Below are 17,575 nucleotides of genomic sequence, written 5' to 3'. Positions count from 1 at the left end.
GAAGATCCCACATGCCACAGAGCAACTAAGCCCGTGTGCCACAACTACTGAGCCTGTGCTCTAGAGCCCGCGAGCCACAACTACTGAAGCCCGCTCACCTAGAACCCATGCTCCGCAACAAGAGAAGCCACTATAATGAGAAGACTGCGCACTGCAACGAAGAGTAGCCCCCGCTCACCACAACTAGAGAAAGCCTGTGCGCAGCAACGAAGACCTAACACAGCCAAAAATAAATTCAAAAAAAAAATTACAGATAAAATTGAAGGCTACTTTATCCTCCTTTATCTCCTTCCAGAGGTCCTTCCCCCTCCCCACCAATACCCCTTTAGGTAACCACATCATCCGTATCCACATTCCAGTAGGAAAGGAATAAGCAGAAATTTGGAGGGTCTACTCCTTCCCTTTGGGGCCTGACCCAGCAGTTGCACATATCACTCACTTATTTTATCTTATTTCCAGAACCTAATCACAGAGCCCTCAGCTCCAAGGGTGGCTAGGAAATATATTCTTTATGCTGGTTGGAAAATGGATAGGGAGTTGGAAGACTCCAAGGGTGGCTAGGAAATATATTCTTTATGCTGGTTGGAAAATGGATAGGGAGTTGGAAGAATAAGCAGTCTCAAACGTAGCCATATTGGCACTTCTGTGTTCTGTGGCATACGGGAGGAGAAGGATCACAGAATTAAGTCAGAGGAAAATTAATGGCTATGAAATAATGGCTGACTTTTCCCTCAGTTTCTCCATCTTGTGTCACAGAATTAACATTGGATGTAGAAGTATTTTGTCATCATGAAGGAATGAATGAACAAATGAATAAACAAATAGTAGAGTTATTTCCATGCTTACTGCTGTCTCCCTTCCAGACCACTGACTTATTGTCCGGCTTACTCCTCTTTTCATTACATGGCCTCTCCTTTCCGGGTGCATCCAGCCCGTCTGCTCATCCCTCCCCATAACAGTCATGGGATTCAGCACATACTAGGAACCCAATACCATTTTAGAATAGCAAAGAAAATTTAGGATTTTGAAATAAAGGGCCTGAAGGTAGTAAAATCTCATTATGAGAACAAAGCAAGTTACAGAGTACTATAAATAGTATCAGTATCCCTTTTAGGAAAAGAATATCTCTTTGCACGTGTATAAAACTTTTCAGCTGTTTCCTATTAAAGTATTAATAGTGATTACTATGGGGACTCTGATTGGGATTAATGTGGAGAAGAGTTAGAGTTTTATTTTTGATTTTATATTTTATTTATTTTGATTTTATATTTTTGATTTTATTTTTGATTTGGTAAGAGTTAGAGTTTTAGTTTTATTTTTGATTTTATATTTGATAGAGTTTTATTTTTGATTTTATACCAGTAGTACTCTTTGAATCTTTAACAGGTATATGTGTTACTTTTATAATTAAATTAAAATATTATAGTGCAGTGCTTCCCAAACTTTGGGAGTTTATGTACCAACAACATTTCCAAGGGATTCCCTGGCGGTCCAGTGCCAGGACTCGGCACTTTCTCTGCCATGGCCCAGGTTCAGTCCCTGGTCGGAGAACTAAGATCCCACAAGCTGCACAGCGCAGGCAAAAAAAAAATATTTCCAAGAAATTTGAGTCTCCATATAAGTTTGCCAATAAAGCCATTAAAAGTGTAACCACGACTGTGGTCTACAATTGCCATTTCATGAATCAAAGGGCATAGTCTCTAAGTAATGGGTAATCCTCTAAATTGAATACACTTAATTCTGTGAAAAATTCATTACGTTGTCCTTATTTTTCTCATTTTTGCTTTGGATCTTTTAAAAAACTTTGTAGTATGGGTTTCTTGGCATTTTTATACTTGGCACAGATAGGACGAGTGATTTGCCCAAGGACAAACAGCCAGTGGATAGCAGAGGGGAGGGATCCAGCTTTCTGGACTTCTGGCTCCCAATGGGGTCCTTCTGGTTGAATAAACAAATGAATAAATACTTGAATATGGCTAGATACTCTGAATTCTGACACCAGAATTCAAGCTTTTTAGAATGAATTAACCCAACACTTGTATTAGGAGAAGGGAAGCAATGAAAAAAAAGTGAAAATCCGAAACAGGATGTTTTGGAGACAGTATTTAACTGGTCTAATTCATATTTGAAATTTATCACATAGTTGAGACAAACAGGGAAGAAAACAATAGTAGACCTCTTCATTAAGCTGTTGCCATGGCAACAGTAATTTTTCAAGGCTGCCTTAGCTGGGGTCACTGGAATGTTAACAATGGAAAGAAATTAATTTTTTCTTTAGAGCTCATAGGGCACACTAAGGCATAGTAATTTATAACTGCTTTTAGGGCAATTTAATGCTATTTGAAATGTCAGATATGTAAAAATGTATTCAAAAGTCCAAGAACTAAAATTATTGTATATAGGAATATATATTATGTTAATATAATATAAGTATATTTAAAATATGTAACCTGAAATGTATATTATATAAAACTATAAATATATGTAATGTAAAATAGAAATATTATAAAAATAAAAGAAATATATCATGTATATTCCTATATATAAATTATATATACAATATAAACATATTTATAGAAATATATATATTTCATATATATAAAAAATATATATATGAAATATATATATATAATTTTTATTGGCCCATTTTTTCCTACCCTATATTGTATATCCGTTAGTATAGATATAGAAGTTGACACCATTCTCAAAAACTGTCCCAAAATGACGAGAATTAGATTTGTAACAAGTAGTTCTATGTTGATGAGGAAGTATACTTCCAAGTAGTCTTTTTCGTCACAATTCTCTGAAGGTGTCTAGGGGAAAACACACTGTGTTTTCCTTTACCCTTATATACAATACTTCGGACACCAGATGTGTCAGTTTTTCCCCATACCGACCAATTCTCCAACACCAGCAGGATGTCCTACGGTTCCGGTCAATTCTGACACTAACTACCTGGATCTCACAAGTTAAGGGCTCAGTACCACAAGACTCAGATGCACCCCCCTTCAGATGCCAGTTGCAAGTAGTAGGGCCTCAAGTTACCCACAGCTTCTGTGCAACTTGGCTACAAATTGGAGGTTCCCATGAACAGCTCCTTGGGTTCAGTCATTGGCTAGAACAGCTCACAAAACCCAGGAGAACAGTTTACTTACTCTTGCTGATTTATTTACTCTCAAGAAAGGTGTGAAACCTAATTGTCGTCTTTATGACTCTAGAGTGCAATGAAGCACATAGTAGCTGCTCAAGAAATTCTTTTGTGTGGTGATCATTTTGAAATGTATTGAAATATCAAATTACTATGTTGTGCACCAGAAACTCACATAGTGTTGTAGGTCAATTATACTTCATCAAGCAAACAAACAAACTCATAGAAAAAGAGATCAGATTTGTGGTTACCAGAGATGGGGGTCGGGGGGGCAGAGAATTGGATGAAGGTGGTCAAAAGGTACAAACTTCCAGTTTTAAGATAAATAGGGATGTAATGTACAGCAGGATTAATATAATGAACACTGCTGTATGTTATATATGAAAGTTAAGAGAGTAAGTCATAAGAGTTCTCATCCCAAGGAAAAAATATCTTTTTTAAAATTTTATTTTGTATCTGTATGAGATGATGGATGTTCATTAAACTTACTGTGGCAATTATTTCATGAGGTCTGTGGGTCAAATCATTATGCCATACTCCTTAAACTTATACAGTGCTGTATGCCAATTATATCTCAATAAAATCAGAAGAAAACAAATTCTTTTGGGATGAATTGACATTTCGGCCAAGTAATTTCCACAATAACCATTACCAGTGCAGCACTCCAGTGTCTTTTTGAGGACATTATTAAAGACAATGATACATATTTCAAAAAAAGATAATATATTGGGAAGCACTTTGCAAACATGTGAAGCAATGTACAAGGAATTAAGGAATAATTAGTAGTAGTACCAACTGCCTGAATATAGGGCATCTCAGTCTTAGTTTCTGGCTGAAGTGGCCTTCAATTGGAAACCTGTGGTCATTTGTTAAACATTTATTTATTTATTTGTATTTATTTTTGGCTGTGTTGGGTCTTCATTGCTGCCCAGGCTTTCTCTAGTTGTGGTGAGCGAGGGCTACTCTTCGTTGCGGTGCACAGGCTTCTCATGGCGGTGGCTTTTCGTTGCAGAGCACAGGCTCTAGGCACACAGGCTCAGTAGTTGTGGCACACGGGCTCAGTAGTTGTGGCTCGTGGGCTCTAGAGCACAGGCTCAGTAGCTGTGGTGCACGGGCTTAGTTGCTCCGTGGCATGTGGGATCTTCCCGGACCAGGGCTCGAACCCGTGTTCCCTGCATTGGCAGGCAGATTCTTTTTTTTTTTTTTTTTTTGTGGTATGCGGGCCTCACTGTTGTGGCCTCTCCCGTTGCAGAGCACAGGCTCCGGACGTGCAGGCTCAGCTGCCATGGCTCACGGGCCCAGCCGCTCCACGGCATGTGGAATCTTCCCAGACCGGGGCACGAACCCGTGTCCCCTGCATCGGCAGGCGGATTCTCAACCACTGCGCCACCAGGGAAGCCCTGGCAGGCAGATTCTTAACCACTGCGCCACCAGGGAAGCCCTGGAAAACTTTTTTAAAATCCCGATGCCGAGGCCATTCTCCAGATCAAATAAATTAGGTTCTCTGTGAGTGGGACACAGGAATCAGAATTTTGTAAAGCTCTCCAGGTAATGCCAGTATGCAGCCAAGGCTGAGAATCTCTGTCGTAAGGCATTTTAATAAGAGAGTTTTTTAAAATAATGGTCAAGAGAAGCAATTTGATATCTTTTAAAAGTACAAGTGCCTGATAAAGGAAGCCAGAAGGAGAAAACAGCGAAGTGGTTTTGGAGCTTGCTGTCTGCAGGCTGACAGGGTATGATCATCCTGACCCATCGGAAGAGAATTGTTCAACAGGCAAGTTTTGGAGGGTGAGCCAACCTTGGGAGGGCTGAATGATGAGAAAGAGATCGCTGAAAATGCCTCACTTACTCTTCTTCTCTCTCGCTGAGAAAGAAGCTACTAACTAACTGTCTACACAAATTAAAGGTACAATTGGGCTGAGATTGCCACCTTCTCCGCACGCCTTCCAAAGGCCACCATGTTTAAAATTGTCATCTCTGATCTCCTCTTACAAACCCCCATTCTTCTTTTCTCTCTAATTTTTCTCTGTAGCACTTATCAACAACCAACATACTATTTCTTTTCACTGGTTTTTATCTTCTGCCTGCCCTCAGGACACCAGAGTGATAAAGCTTGCCCTTTTTGCTCACAGATGTATCCCCAGTGCCTAGAACAGTGTAGACACCCAGTCAATAATAGGTCAAAGAATGGATCTCAGATCAAGACTAATAATAGGAACTAATAGAGGTTTAGTCTTATATTCCAGCGCAGCAACCCTATGAGGTAGTCACGTTTGTGTAATCAGCTTTTCTGATTCCCCTTATGACCTGCAATTTAGGTTCTTGGCAGTGCCATGACAAAAAATAAAGATGGAAGAACAGCGGCTAGTGGCTAGAGGAGGCTGTTTGGATAAGTTAACCTAGAAAAGAGCTCTTCCCTTGAAGGAGGAAAAGTGCTCTAAGATATACTGTTCAGGGAAAAATGCAAGCGGTAGAAGAGCAGGACATGTGCAGCAGAACATTTAACACCCAGACGCACATAATATACCCAGCACATTGCTATAGATATGTGCATGTATTTGCAAAAGTGTAGATGACAGTCCAGGAGGATATGCAGCAAACTGATAACAGTGGCTAACTTTGGGAGGCATCGGGGTGGAGGAAAAACATGGTTAAGGCGAGCTTTGGTGCTTGTTGTGATGCTTGGATTGTAATGTATCACAAGAATGTTTTCACATATAGTTTCACATTTAATTTCTAAAGCATTCTTTGTCTCCTAGATACCAAACATAATAATACATTTGTATTATTTACTTAAAGTATGGGGGAAATACTTATATTATTTACAGACAATGTATAACGAAAATGCATTACAGAAATAAGAAGCATATGTACCTAGAAGAGCTAAGGGCTCTTTAGTCCTGAATTGTGCAGCGGGAGGCAGTGCATTTTCAGATCACTTTTTTTTTTTTTAACATCTTTATTGGAGTATAATTGCTTTACAATGGTGTGTTAGTTTCTGCTTTACAACAAAGTGAATCAGTTATACATATACATATGTTCCCATATCTCTTCCCTCTGCGTCTCCCTCCTTCCCACCCTCCCTATCCCACCCCTCAGATCACTTAATAAGCATAGAGCGTGTGTGTGTGAGTGTGGGTGCGTGCGTGTGTGCATGTGCTAGCCTGATTTTGATCCAAAATATTGACCCAGGGGCTTCCCTGGTGGAGCAGGGGTTGTGAATCTGCCTGCCGATGCAGGGGACACGGGTTCGTGCCCCGGTCCGGGAGGATCCCACATGCCGCGGAGCGGCTGGGCCCGTGAGCCATGGCCGCTGAGCCTGCGCGTCCGGAGCCTGTGCTCCGCAACGGGAGAGGCCACAGCAGTGAGAGGCCCGCGTACCGCAAAACAAAAAACAAAAAACAAAATATTGACCCATAAATTACTTTGCTAAAAAACGGCAGCAAGGGGCTTCCCTGGTGGCGCAGTGGTTAAGAATCTGCCTGCCAATGCAGGGGACATGGGTTTGAGCCCTGCTCCAGGAAGATCCCACATGCCACGGAGCAACTAAGCCCGTGCGCCACAACTACTGAGCCCGCGTGCCACAACTACTGAAGCCCGCGCACCTGGAGCCCATGCTCCACAACAAGAGAAGCCACCACAATAAGCCCATGCATCTCAGCGAAGAGCAGCCCCCACTCGCCGCAACTAGAGAAAGCCCGTGCGCGGCAACGAAGACCCAACACAGCCAAAAATAAATTAATTAATTTTAAAAAAAAACAGCAGCAAGTACTTATTAGGGAGCAGTGAGGGAGGGATGGGTGGAGGCTTGTCAAGATGCTGCAGGAGGAAGATAGCTTATCTCTGGCTTTCCATTCTCTCAAGCCAAGAGCACACTGGCGTGGGAATTAGAGATAATATAACTTGGAGAGTAGATTCATTTCTTTTCCTTACACTTTGCCCTGCTTGAAAAATTACCAGTAGCAGCTTGTAGAGTTCTGTGTTGCACACAGGATCTTTAAAAATGAATGAGGCAATAAGTGCAAACAGAAAATGAGAGTAAGATGGTAAGATGAAGGCAGGGGTAGGGATGCTATCAAACTGAGTGTCAGTCATCAAGCTCTGCACAGTCATCAGAGGTGGCCTCAAAATTTGGTCAGGAGCTTTTAGCAACCAAAAACAGGATGGAGGGAGAATCTAATTAGTTATAAGATCCATCATCATTTAAAAAAATTATTTATTTATCTTTTTTTTGGCCGTGTTGGGTCTTCCTTACTGCTCACAGGCTTTCTCTAGTTGCGGCGAATGGGGGCTACTCTTCGTTGCGGTGGTTTCTCTCGTTGCGGAGCATGGGCTCTAGGCGCGCCGGCTTCATTAGTTGTGGCACATGGGCTCAGTAGTTGTGGCTCGCGGGCTCTAGAGCGCAGGCTCAGTAGTTGTGACGCACGGACTTAGTTGCTTGGTGGCATGTGGGATCTTCCCAGACCAGGGCTCGAAGCCGTGTCCCCTGCATTGGCAGGCAGATTCTTAACCACTGCACCACCAGGGAAGTCCTTCCACCATTGTTTTTGTATTTAAAAAATCATTTTTTAAGGAAAAACCTTTTTTTTAAAGCGTCCAATAATGAGACACACAAGGCATTTCTCCCATAAGTCCTCATCAATAAATATCCCTACAGTAAATCAGTACATGTAGTAATGGGTTATTCATATGGGTTTTGTTTGTTTGTTTGTTTGTTTATTTGCCATACCACGTGGCCTGCAGGATCTTAGTTTCCCAACCACGGATCGAAACCGGCCCCGGCAGTGAAAGCGTGGAGTCCTAACCACTGGACCGCCAGGGAGTTCCCTATGGCTTATTTCTTATAGCTTCCTTCAGTGCAGTCCTAATGTTCAACTCAATTCAGTAGAAATAATTCTACTAGTAGGTGGAACAAGGGGATCCCATCTCTCAGCTTTCTGAGGTCTGGACTCATTCAAAGATAAAATTATTGTATGCTCTGCAATGGACAGAATATTCTTCAAGCAACTTACCACACGTATTGTTTCTGTAACACATATGTGTGCTTGGATCCCCTGTCCCCAGGAAGCCCAGATAAGATTGGCACGTACCCTCTGAGGAAATCCAAAACCCTCCCCAAGATTTCTGGCAATGTGTATATCCTCTTCATAGTCACTGGCAAAATGTAGGGCAGAAAAAGAGTGCATGACCTCCCAGCACTGCAACTTCAGACTGCGCTCTGGGGGTCTCTGTTGTTAAAATATCCTTAGCCACCCACTCCGACTTCCCTCATCCCCCAGCACAGACCAGTTCCTGGCCCTTCTCTCTTCTCCACCCCAATCCCCCACTTTCCCCATCAGAAGAAAAAAGAGAGAGAGAGACAAATCCCTCTTGTTATCTCAGACAGAGGCAGCTTAACCATGTCTTTCTCCTTCTTTCAATGTCCCTCACTTTTATTACAAGACGATTTGTTAAAGTCTTTTCCCAAAGGCAGTTCTTTTCCAAGAGGAAAAAAAAAAATATTAGCATGTGAGCTTTTGGGGAGACTCAAGTAGTATTAATTTTTTATTTGTTCATTCAGCACATGTATATGGAGCAATTACTCTGTGCATGGCAGGCTACCTGCTAGATGGACCACATGAACAGGACAGAGTCCTTGCTCTGAAGGAAAAGGGGGGCAGACAGGAGATTAAACATGCAAATTGTAATAGTGTCCTAAGCCTCACTATAGGGGAAGGTCAGAATGCTGCTGACAGCATCTAATGCAGATAAAAGTCAATCAAAATAGCTATTGGAATTCCCTGGAGGTCCAGTGGTTAGGACTCTGCGCTTTCACTGCCAAGGGTGCGGGTTCAATCCCTGGTCACGGAACTAAGATCCCGCACGCCGGGCTTCCCTGGTGGCGCAGCGGTTAAGAATCTGCCTGCCAACTCAGGGGACACAAGTTCGAGCCCTGGTCCGGGAAGATCCCACATGCCGTGGAGCAACTGAGCCCATGCGCCACAACTACTGAGCCTGAGCTCTAAAGCCCGTGAGCCACAACTACTAAGCCGGTGCACCTAGAGCCCGTGCTCCGCAACAAGAGAAGCCACCGCAATGAGAAGCCCACGCACAGCAACGAAGAGTAGCCCCTGCTCGCCGCAACTAGAGAAAGCCCGCGCGCAGCAAAGAAGACCCAACTCAGCCATAAATAAATAAATAAATTTATGTTAAAAAAAAAAATCAATTCATTTCTTTTTTTTTTTTTTTTTTGCGGTACGCGGACCTCTCATTGCTGCGGCCTCTCCCGTTGCGGAGAACAGGCTCCGGACGCGCAGGCTCGGCGGCCACAGCTCACGGGCCCAGCCGCTCCGCGGCACGTGGCATCTTCCCGGATCGGGGCACGAACCCGTGTCCCCTGCATCGGCAGGAGGACTCCCAACCACTGCACCACCAGGGAAGCCCAATTCATTTCTTAAAAGAATATCAAAACTGTCTGAAGTTAACACTCAAAGCAAAGTTTATAACTTTTAGACTACCTTTAATAACTGTCTTTTAGCAGGGATCTAGAATTGCTAATATTTACCTATCTGACCATGTTGGGGTCTTTGAGGGGGCACAGTAATGGTGCCCTTCTACCTCATTGGGGTTGAGCATCAGTTAAGGAATAAAATCAAGGAGTCAGCCAGTGGAGACCAAAATGTCACCTTTATTGCTGACCAAGGCCCAGTTGGAGGTCAGAGGTTCTATCTGTGGGAGAGAGACTTCCTAATCCTTAACCCCCAAAGGAGGCCAACTTGCCTATAAACCACACTACGTAGAGAAGAGTGGCAGGCCAGGTCCCAAGAGGAAAAAAAAGAGGAAGGGGTTGGACCACATGTACAGTGTTTCCTTCCAAACTCACCAAGGGGGCGAGAAGAGGGAGGGGCGGGGCAAGACGGTTCCCACGGCAAACAGATATGCCTTTTGGTCGCTTCCAGCAAGGGTCCCCAAGCCCTGGGCCGCCGACCAGTACCAGTCCGCAGCCTGTTAGGAACGGGGCCGCGCAGCAGGAGGTGAGCGGCAGGTGAGCAAGCGAAGCTACATCAGCCACTCCCCATCGCTCCCCACCGCTCGCATTACCGCCTGAACCATCACCCCACCCCCCAGCCCCCCCGTGGAAACAGTGTCTTCCACCAAAGCGGTCCCTGGTGCCAAAAAGATCGGGGACCGCTGCCTTAACAGGATGTCTGTGAAGTTAGGGTAGCTAGTGCCATATCTGAAGAAATTTGACTTGCCACTTTAATTTGAATTGGTGTGAATAAGAATGCTTGTGGGATGAGAAGGGAGCTTGTTGGTGGTACCCATCCCTGGGCCTGTGGTCAGGGAGGAGGCCTAGGGTGACTGTGCTACATATGCTAGGGGTGGTCGGGGGATGCATAATTTTGTTCTTGGGGACAAATCTGCTCCAGGTGGCTGTGAACCTACTAAGTGTGAGCCTGGGGTGACAGAAGTTGGAAACAAGCAGAGGTCAGCTTTTGAGATAGGGCATGGGTGGTCTTAGGTCAGATCTGTGATTCTTATCCTTTATTCTTTTGGACACCTGCTTGTGTTTCCAGTTGCTTAGAGACCTTTGCTTGGCTGTAGAAGGAATGCATCCTGTTCAGAGAATATAGATGCTTTCCTTGGTGCGCTTTGGGAAGTTATAACGTGGTGATGGGAGCCTCACCCTCAAGCTCTCATACAAATTCACATTTAATCCTTGCCCCATAGGCCCAGAGTCTGAAAGAAATTAGCCAGACCAAGAAAAACAAGGCTCTGCACCTATGGACATTTTAACTAACATTTTAAGCATGGTATGTGTCTACCACAGTGGCTCTCAAGGTGTGGTCACCAAGATCTTTTCAGGAGTCTGAAAACCAGAACTATTTTCATAATAATGCCAAGCTGTTATTTGCTTTTTTCATTCTCATATTCTCACAATGTTCCATAGAGTTTTTCAGAGGCTCCATGATGTGTGATATTGGAATAGATTTAATGCAAAAGCAGGTATGAACTCAGCTGTTAAAGGTCTTTGAAAAAAATGTAAAATAATGCCTCTTTTCTCACTAACTTCTGTTTGGGAAAATATAGTTATTATTCATAAAATGTTATTTATCTTAACATGTAATGGGCTTATTATTGTTATTTTTAAACAATATTTATTTATTTGGCTGTGCCAGGTCTTAGTTGCGGCATGCAGTATTTTTTTAGTTGCAGCATGTGGGCTCTTAGTTGTGGCATGTGGGTTCTAGTTCCCTGACCAGGGATGGAGCCCGGGCCCCCTGAATTGGGAGCACTGAGTCTTTTTTCCTTTTTGAAATAGATGTACAGGCACACCTTGTTTTATTGCGCTTCACTTTTTTAAAAATAATTCTTTTTTAATGTTTATTTTTTGGCTGCGTTGGGTCTCTGTTGTGACACGCAGGATCTTTCGTAGCACATGGGTTCTGTAGTTGTGGCACACGGCCTTAGTTGCCCCGCAGCTTATGGGGTCTTAGTTCCCCGACCAGAGATCAAACCCACACCCCCTGCAGTGGAAGTGCGGAGCCTTAACCACTGGACCACCAGGGAAGTCCTGTTATTTTATGTCATGTATTCTATTTAATGTATTTTATTTTAATGTATTGTATTTAATATATTGTATTTAAATACATATTTTAAAATTTCAACATCTAATAAAGTAAATATCCAAAGATATAATCTGCATAAACAAAGGCATTCAGAATCCGCAATACTTTCTTAATCGAAGTATAGTTAATTTACAGTATCATGTTACTTTCAGGTGTACAGCATAGTGATTCAGTATTTTTGCACATTATACTCCATTATAGACTATTACAAGATAATGGCTATAATTCCCTGTGCTATACAGTATATTCTTGTTACTTATCTATTTTATACATATTAGTTTGTACCTGTTAATCCCATACCCCTAATTTGTCCCTCCCTCCTTCCCTCTCCCCTTTGGTAACCACAGTTTGTTTTCCTCAATACTTTTAAAAAGTGTAAAGAGTTAAATTCAATGCATATTGTATCTTGGAACAGAAAAAAGCACATTAGTGGGAAAACTGATGAAATCCAAACAAAATCCATAGTTTAATTAATAGTATTGGATCAATTTAATTTCTTAGCTTTGGTAAATGTATTGTGGTTACATGAGATGTTAACATTAGGGAAAGTTGGGTGAAGGTTATATGGGAACTCTTTGTACAATCTTTCTAGTCTTCTGTAAATCTAGAATTATTTCAAAGTAAAAAGTTTTTTTTAAAAAATGTAAAAGGATCTGAAGACCAAAGAATTTGAGAACCACTTACTTACCATATGCCAAGCCCTGTGTTGGGATCTGGAAATATAAAACTAAATAGGGGGACTTCCCTGGTGGCGCAGTGGTTAAGAATCCACCTGCCATTGCAGGGGACAAGCATTTGAGCCCAGGTCCAGGAAGATCTCACATGCTGCAGAGCAGCTAAGCCCATGCTCCACAACTACTGAACTTGTGCTCTAGAGCCCACGAACTGCAACTACTGAGCCCACGTGCCACAACTACTGAAACCCACGCACCTAGAGCCCATGTTCCGTAACAAGAGAAACCACCACAATGAAGAGTTAGCCCCCGCTCACTGCAACTAGAGAAAGCCCGTGTGCAGCAACGAAGACCCAATGCAGCCAAAAATAAATTAATTAATTAATTTAAAAAATTTGTTTTAATAAAAATAAAACTAAATAGGTTACTGACTATGCACTCACTAGCTGTGCAGACAAGCAGGGTTTAATAAAAGCTGACTCTTGGGCTTCCCTGGTGGCACAGTGGTTGAGAGTCCGCCTGCCAATGCAGGGGACACGGGTTTGTGCCCTGGTCTGGGAAGATCCCACATGCCGCGGAGCGGCTGGGCCCGTGAGCCATGGCCCCTGAGCCTGCATGTCCGGAGCCTGTGCTCCACAACGGGAGAGGCCACAGCAGCGAGAGTCCCGCATACCGCAGAAAAAAAAAGAAGCTGACTCTTGTGAGCAACTAGTCTTTTATGTATGAACATCGTCTTACAACTGTTCCTGTTTCCCTCTTCACTTTGACTACTAGGAAGCTCAGAGCCAAATTTGGGCTTATTTCCAGCAATAGGATCTATGAGAATGCTTTTATGTTCTTACTTGTTCCTGTTTACACCCAGTTTCCCTTCTTTAATTATCCCTTTGTCCTGATTTCCTCACTTTGTATTTCGAGGATTTTTCTTGTGTGTATTGTAGTTGATGTACTACCATATGCACCTCTGTAAGACACATTAAACCTCTTTTGAAACAAGGCAGGACACTAAAAATAAATATTTAAGGTTAGGGTTCATGGCATTTTAAATCTTTTAAAAAATGTATTTTAAAATCTTGAGAATGTGTTAGATACCATCTCTGTCTTTGATGAGATACAAGCTATTGCCACATATGCAAACAGCTACTAGAAACAATAGAATTTGATAGGTTACAAAGGTAGTACAAGCAAAATAGGAATTCAGGAGAAGAGAGGCCCATTCCTGTCTTTATGGGAAAGTTGCAGTCCCACTAGTCCTTGAGGTATGGGTAGGCTTTGAAAAGTTAGGAATGGTGGGCCTGTGTAGAACAGATATAATGTGCAGTGTCTATACATATATGAAATTTGAATACTCAAACATATACAAATATATGGTGGAAGAAAAGCCACAGTTGGAACATAGTTTACTAGCCTTTTTGGCATTTTTGATTACTTTAACAGATACCCCTAGGGTGGAAAGATACAGGCACAGAGGACTACAGTCTCACTCCTGAATCAAGATCAGGGCTTTCCCTTAATCCTACCAGGTAGAGTACTGAGGGTTTTTTTTTTTTTTTTTCTTTTAAAGCTTTATTGATTGATTGATTGATTGATTGATTAGCTGCATCAGGTCTTAGTTGCAGCACGTGGGAGTGCGAAGGTTTTCATTGCAGTTCGCGAGCTTCTCTCTGGTTGTGGCACACAGGTTCCAGAGCGCCCAGGCTCAGTAGTTGCGGTGCGTGGGCTTAATTGCCCCACAGCACATGGACTCTTAGTTCCCTGAGGGATCGAGCCAGCGTCCCCTGCATTGCAAGGCGGATTCTCAACCACTGGACCACCAAGGAAGTCTCTACTGAGAGTTTTAGGAAGAGGCTTCCCTTAGACGATAATCCCCCATCCTCTCCCTGGAGGGGAGAGTGGAGAAGTGCATCCCTAGGTCTGATCAGTCCCACTTGTTGACACAGCGTTTCACCCACACATGCCTCCTGCCCTGCGTGGATTTTTCTCTTGAGCCTGAGGATCCCTGTGTCTAACTCACCTGATGGCGAGGCAAAGTATCAATTGTCTCAAACAGGACCAGACTCCTTCCCCAGCCACTGTCTCCCACCTGTACCCACAGTTCCAAACCACTTCCTGCCTCCCAGGGGCTCCTTGCTGCCTGTTGTGATCTGTTACCTCTGGCTCTCTGGGTGACATGGAGGAGGAAGCCAGGAGTCCTGAGCTACTTCTGCATGGAGCTACGAAGGGAAAGCAGAACGTCCCATCACAGTTGATTTGCGTTATCCTAGTTAGTTTTGTTTCTTTGCCGTATCCTTGATATTCAAAAGGTGGCTTGTTTGCCAGCCATGTCAGCATCACCTGGGAGCTTGTTAGAAATGCAGCATCTCTGTGGCCACCGCAGGCCTCCCAAATCAGAAGCTGCGTTTTAACAAGACCCCCAGGTGATTCATACGCTCATTAAAGTGTGAGAAACCAATTCTACAATAAATATACATTTATAGTTAAGGAAATGATAGATTTTTAAAAGATGGTAGACTTCCCCAATGACTTATTTACCCTGTTTCTGGGCTGTCAGGCTAGAAGCTGGAGACTTCTCTGCATAGAATTGCACCTCCCTGTGCCATTGTTGGGCCTTAGGGTGAGGAGTTATCTTTCTCCCTACTATGGGGACAAAAACCTCTTAAACATTTACAGCAGCGATTCTCAAGCACCCAAAAGGGATGTGAAAGAGAAAAATTTAATCAGCATATTGAATGAGGAGATTATTATTACCATGGGATTATGGGGATGAAATGATTGCTAAAATCATAATGGCTTCCGGGGGGTGGGATATAAGAAAGCAGAAAGAGAAGTGGGTGAAATCAGGGTCAGTGGCAGGGAAAGATTAAAAAAAGGAAAACCAACACAGGAAATGACAAGACTCTGACTAATAATGCCTTAGTCCCCCCCATCCTGAATGCTTCTCCCAAAGGTTCGTGGGCACCTGCACCTGAGCTGGCACCCTGTCCACTCCTCCGTGTATCCCTGTGAGCCCAACAGGAGACCGAGGAGTTACAGGAAAGTGTTGAGACATCTTTCTATTTCCGCGTGTACTTAACTACTTCCTACTACAGAGTGATGGATGGGCTTAGACAAGCCTGTGGCGCCCTACGAGCTAGCCTAGTCTTGGCACTGACCGCTCGAGTGTGAGCCAATTCCTCCCCTTGTGTAAGGAAACAGCAAGGAGGTGTCTTCTTTTTTCAGAGGACCTAGGCTGTGAGTCCTAGGCTGCTTTTGTTTTATAATTTCATCCTTCCAGTTGGCTCTTCTCAGGCACCGGCTCGTGTCCACGCTCGCGCGTGCTCTCTCTCCCTGTCTCTGTCTCTCTCCCACTTCACCCCCTTCTTTTCTCAGATCCAACCTCCAAACGTTGGAGTTTCTGAAAGTCTGGTCCTTGGAACTCTTCTCTCCCGGGGGAGCAGCACCCATTTCTAAATAGCGCCTATTAGGCTAAAAACAACACATTAACATTTCTAGCCTAGATGTCTCCTCTGAATTTCAGAATGGGGGAAATGAAGAGTTCCCTTTTACACACTTTAAGTTTGAGAGGCCTGTGATTTTTCCTACTTGACTGTTCACTTAGATGCATCACCGGCATCTCAAACTTCATGTGTGCAAAACTGAACCCTCCTCACTGTCCTAAACGTGCTGCCCCTTCCGTCTCAGTTAGTGGCCCATGTTCCAGTTTACTGAGCTTGGGCACAGTTTTTCACCGCTTCCCCTCCCACAGCCCACACCTAGTCTGTGCCCAGTCCTGCCACTTCCGTAGTAAGTCCTCTCCCCTATCTCCACTGCTGCCCACCTTGTCTGAGCCACCTTCATCCCTGAAGGGGGATGACTGAACAACTGATCCATTATCCATTTAGCACAATCTTCTTAAAACAAAAGAGATTGCTCAGAACCCCTGTTTAAAAGCTTACACGGGGCTTCCCTGGTGGCGCAGTGGTTGAGAGTCCGCCTGCCGATACAGGGGACACGGGTTCGTGCCCCGGTCCGGGAAGATCCCACATGCCGCGGAGCGGCTGGGCCTGTGAGCCATGGCCGCTGAGCCTACACGTCCAGAGCCTGTGCTCCGCGACGTGAGAGGCCTGCGTACCACAAAAAAAAAAAAAAAAAAAAAAAAAAAAGCTTACACGGAGGGCTTCCCTGGTGGCGCAACGGTTAAGAATCCGCCTGCCAATGCAGGGGACGCGAGTTCGAGCCCTGGTCCGGGAAGATCCCACATGCCGCGGAGCAACTAAGCCCCTGCGCCACAACTACTGAGCCTGCGCTCTAGAGCCCCTGAGCCACAACTACTGAAGCCCGTGCTCCGCAACAAGAGAAGTCACCGCAGTGAGAAGCCCGCGCACCACAACGAAGAGTAGCCCCTGCTCAACGCAACTAGAGAAAGCCTGCGCACAGCAACGAAGAACCCAACACAGCCAAAAAAAGGAAAAAAGCTTACAAAGATGTCTCATTATACTTAGAATAATAAAACTCAAGCTGCTTATCAATGCACAGAGGCAGTAGAATATTGAGGCTGGGTGAAGCTGTACCGCTGTGGTTTAAATCCTAGGTTTGCTGCTTACTATCGACAGAAATAGCTACCTCATCTCAATTCACACCCTCACACCACGCCGTTACTCAGGATGCTCCTGGCTTCCTTTGCCTCAAATGGGAACTCCTTAAGCCACCTGGAATCCCCTCCCTGCTTTGTGTGGCTCATTCCTTCTCAAATGTCAGATCTTAGCTTCAAGGGAGCTCCAGAGAGGACTTCCTTGACCATCCTTCCTAGAATAAGGCTCTCAAAACCTAGTTCTTTCCTTCAGAACATCCACACCATTTTTAAGTAGATATTTATGTTTGTTTAGTTGCTTAATACCTGTCTCCATCACGAGACTGTACACTCCACGAGCAGAGAGTTGTTGATTTATTTATTTATCTATTTAGGTCTTGTTTTGTGCTAGAAAAGTGCTTGGTATTTACTAGGCATTTAATACTTGTTGGGAAAGATTAATGAGTAAATGAATCAAGTTTGGGCAACTACCAGGGAAGCAACTCTTTACCCAGTGGTGCCCCAAACTACTGAATAAACCATGTATGTACCCGCCTCCCCTGTCCCCCCCCCCCCGCAAGCATGTGGTTAGTACTGT

The sequence above is a fragment of the Kogia breviceps genome, chromosome 16 (genome assembly GCF_026419965.1).
Source record: "Kogia breviceps isolate mKogBre1 chromosome 16, mKogBre1 haplotype 1, whole genome shotgun sequence".
NCBI classification, from domain to species: Eukaryota; Metazoa; Chordata; class Mammalia; order Artiodactyla; family Physeteridae; genus Kogia; species Kogia breviceps.
The sequence above is the reverse complement of the archived record's forward strand: the minus strand, read 5'-3'. Positions refer to the sequence as shown.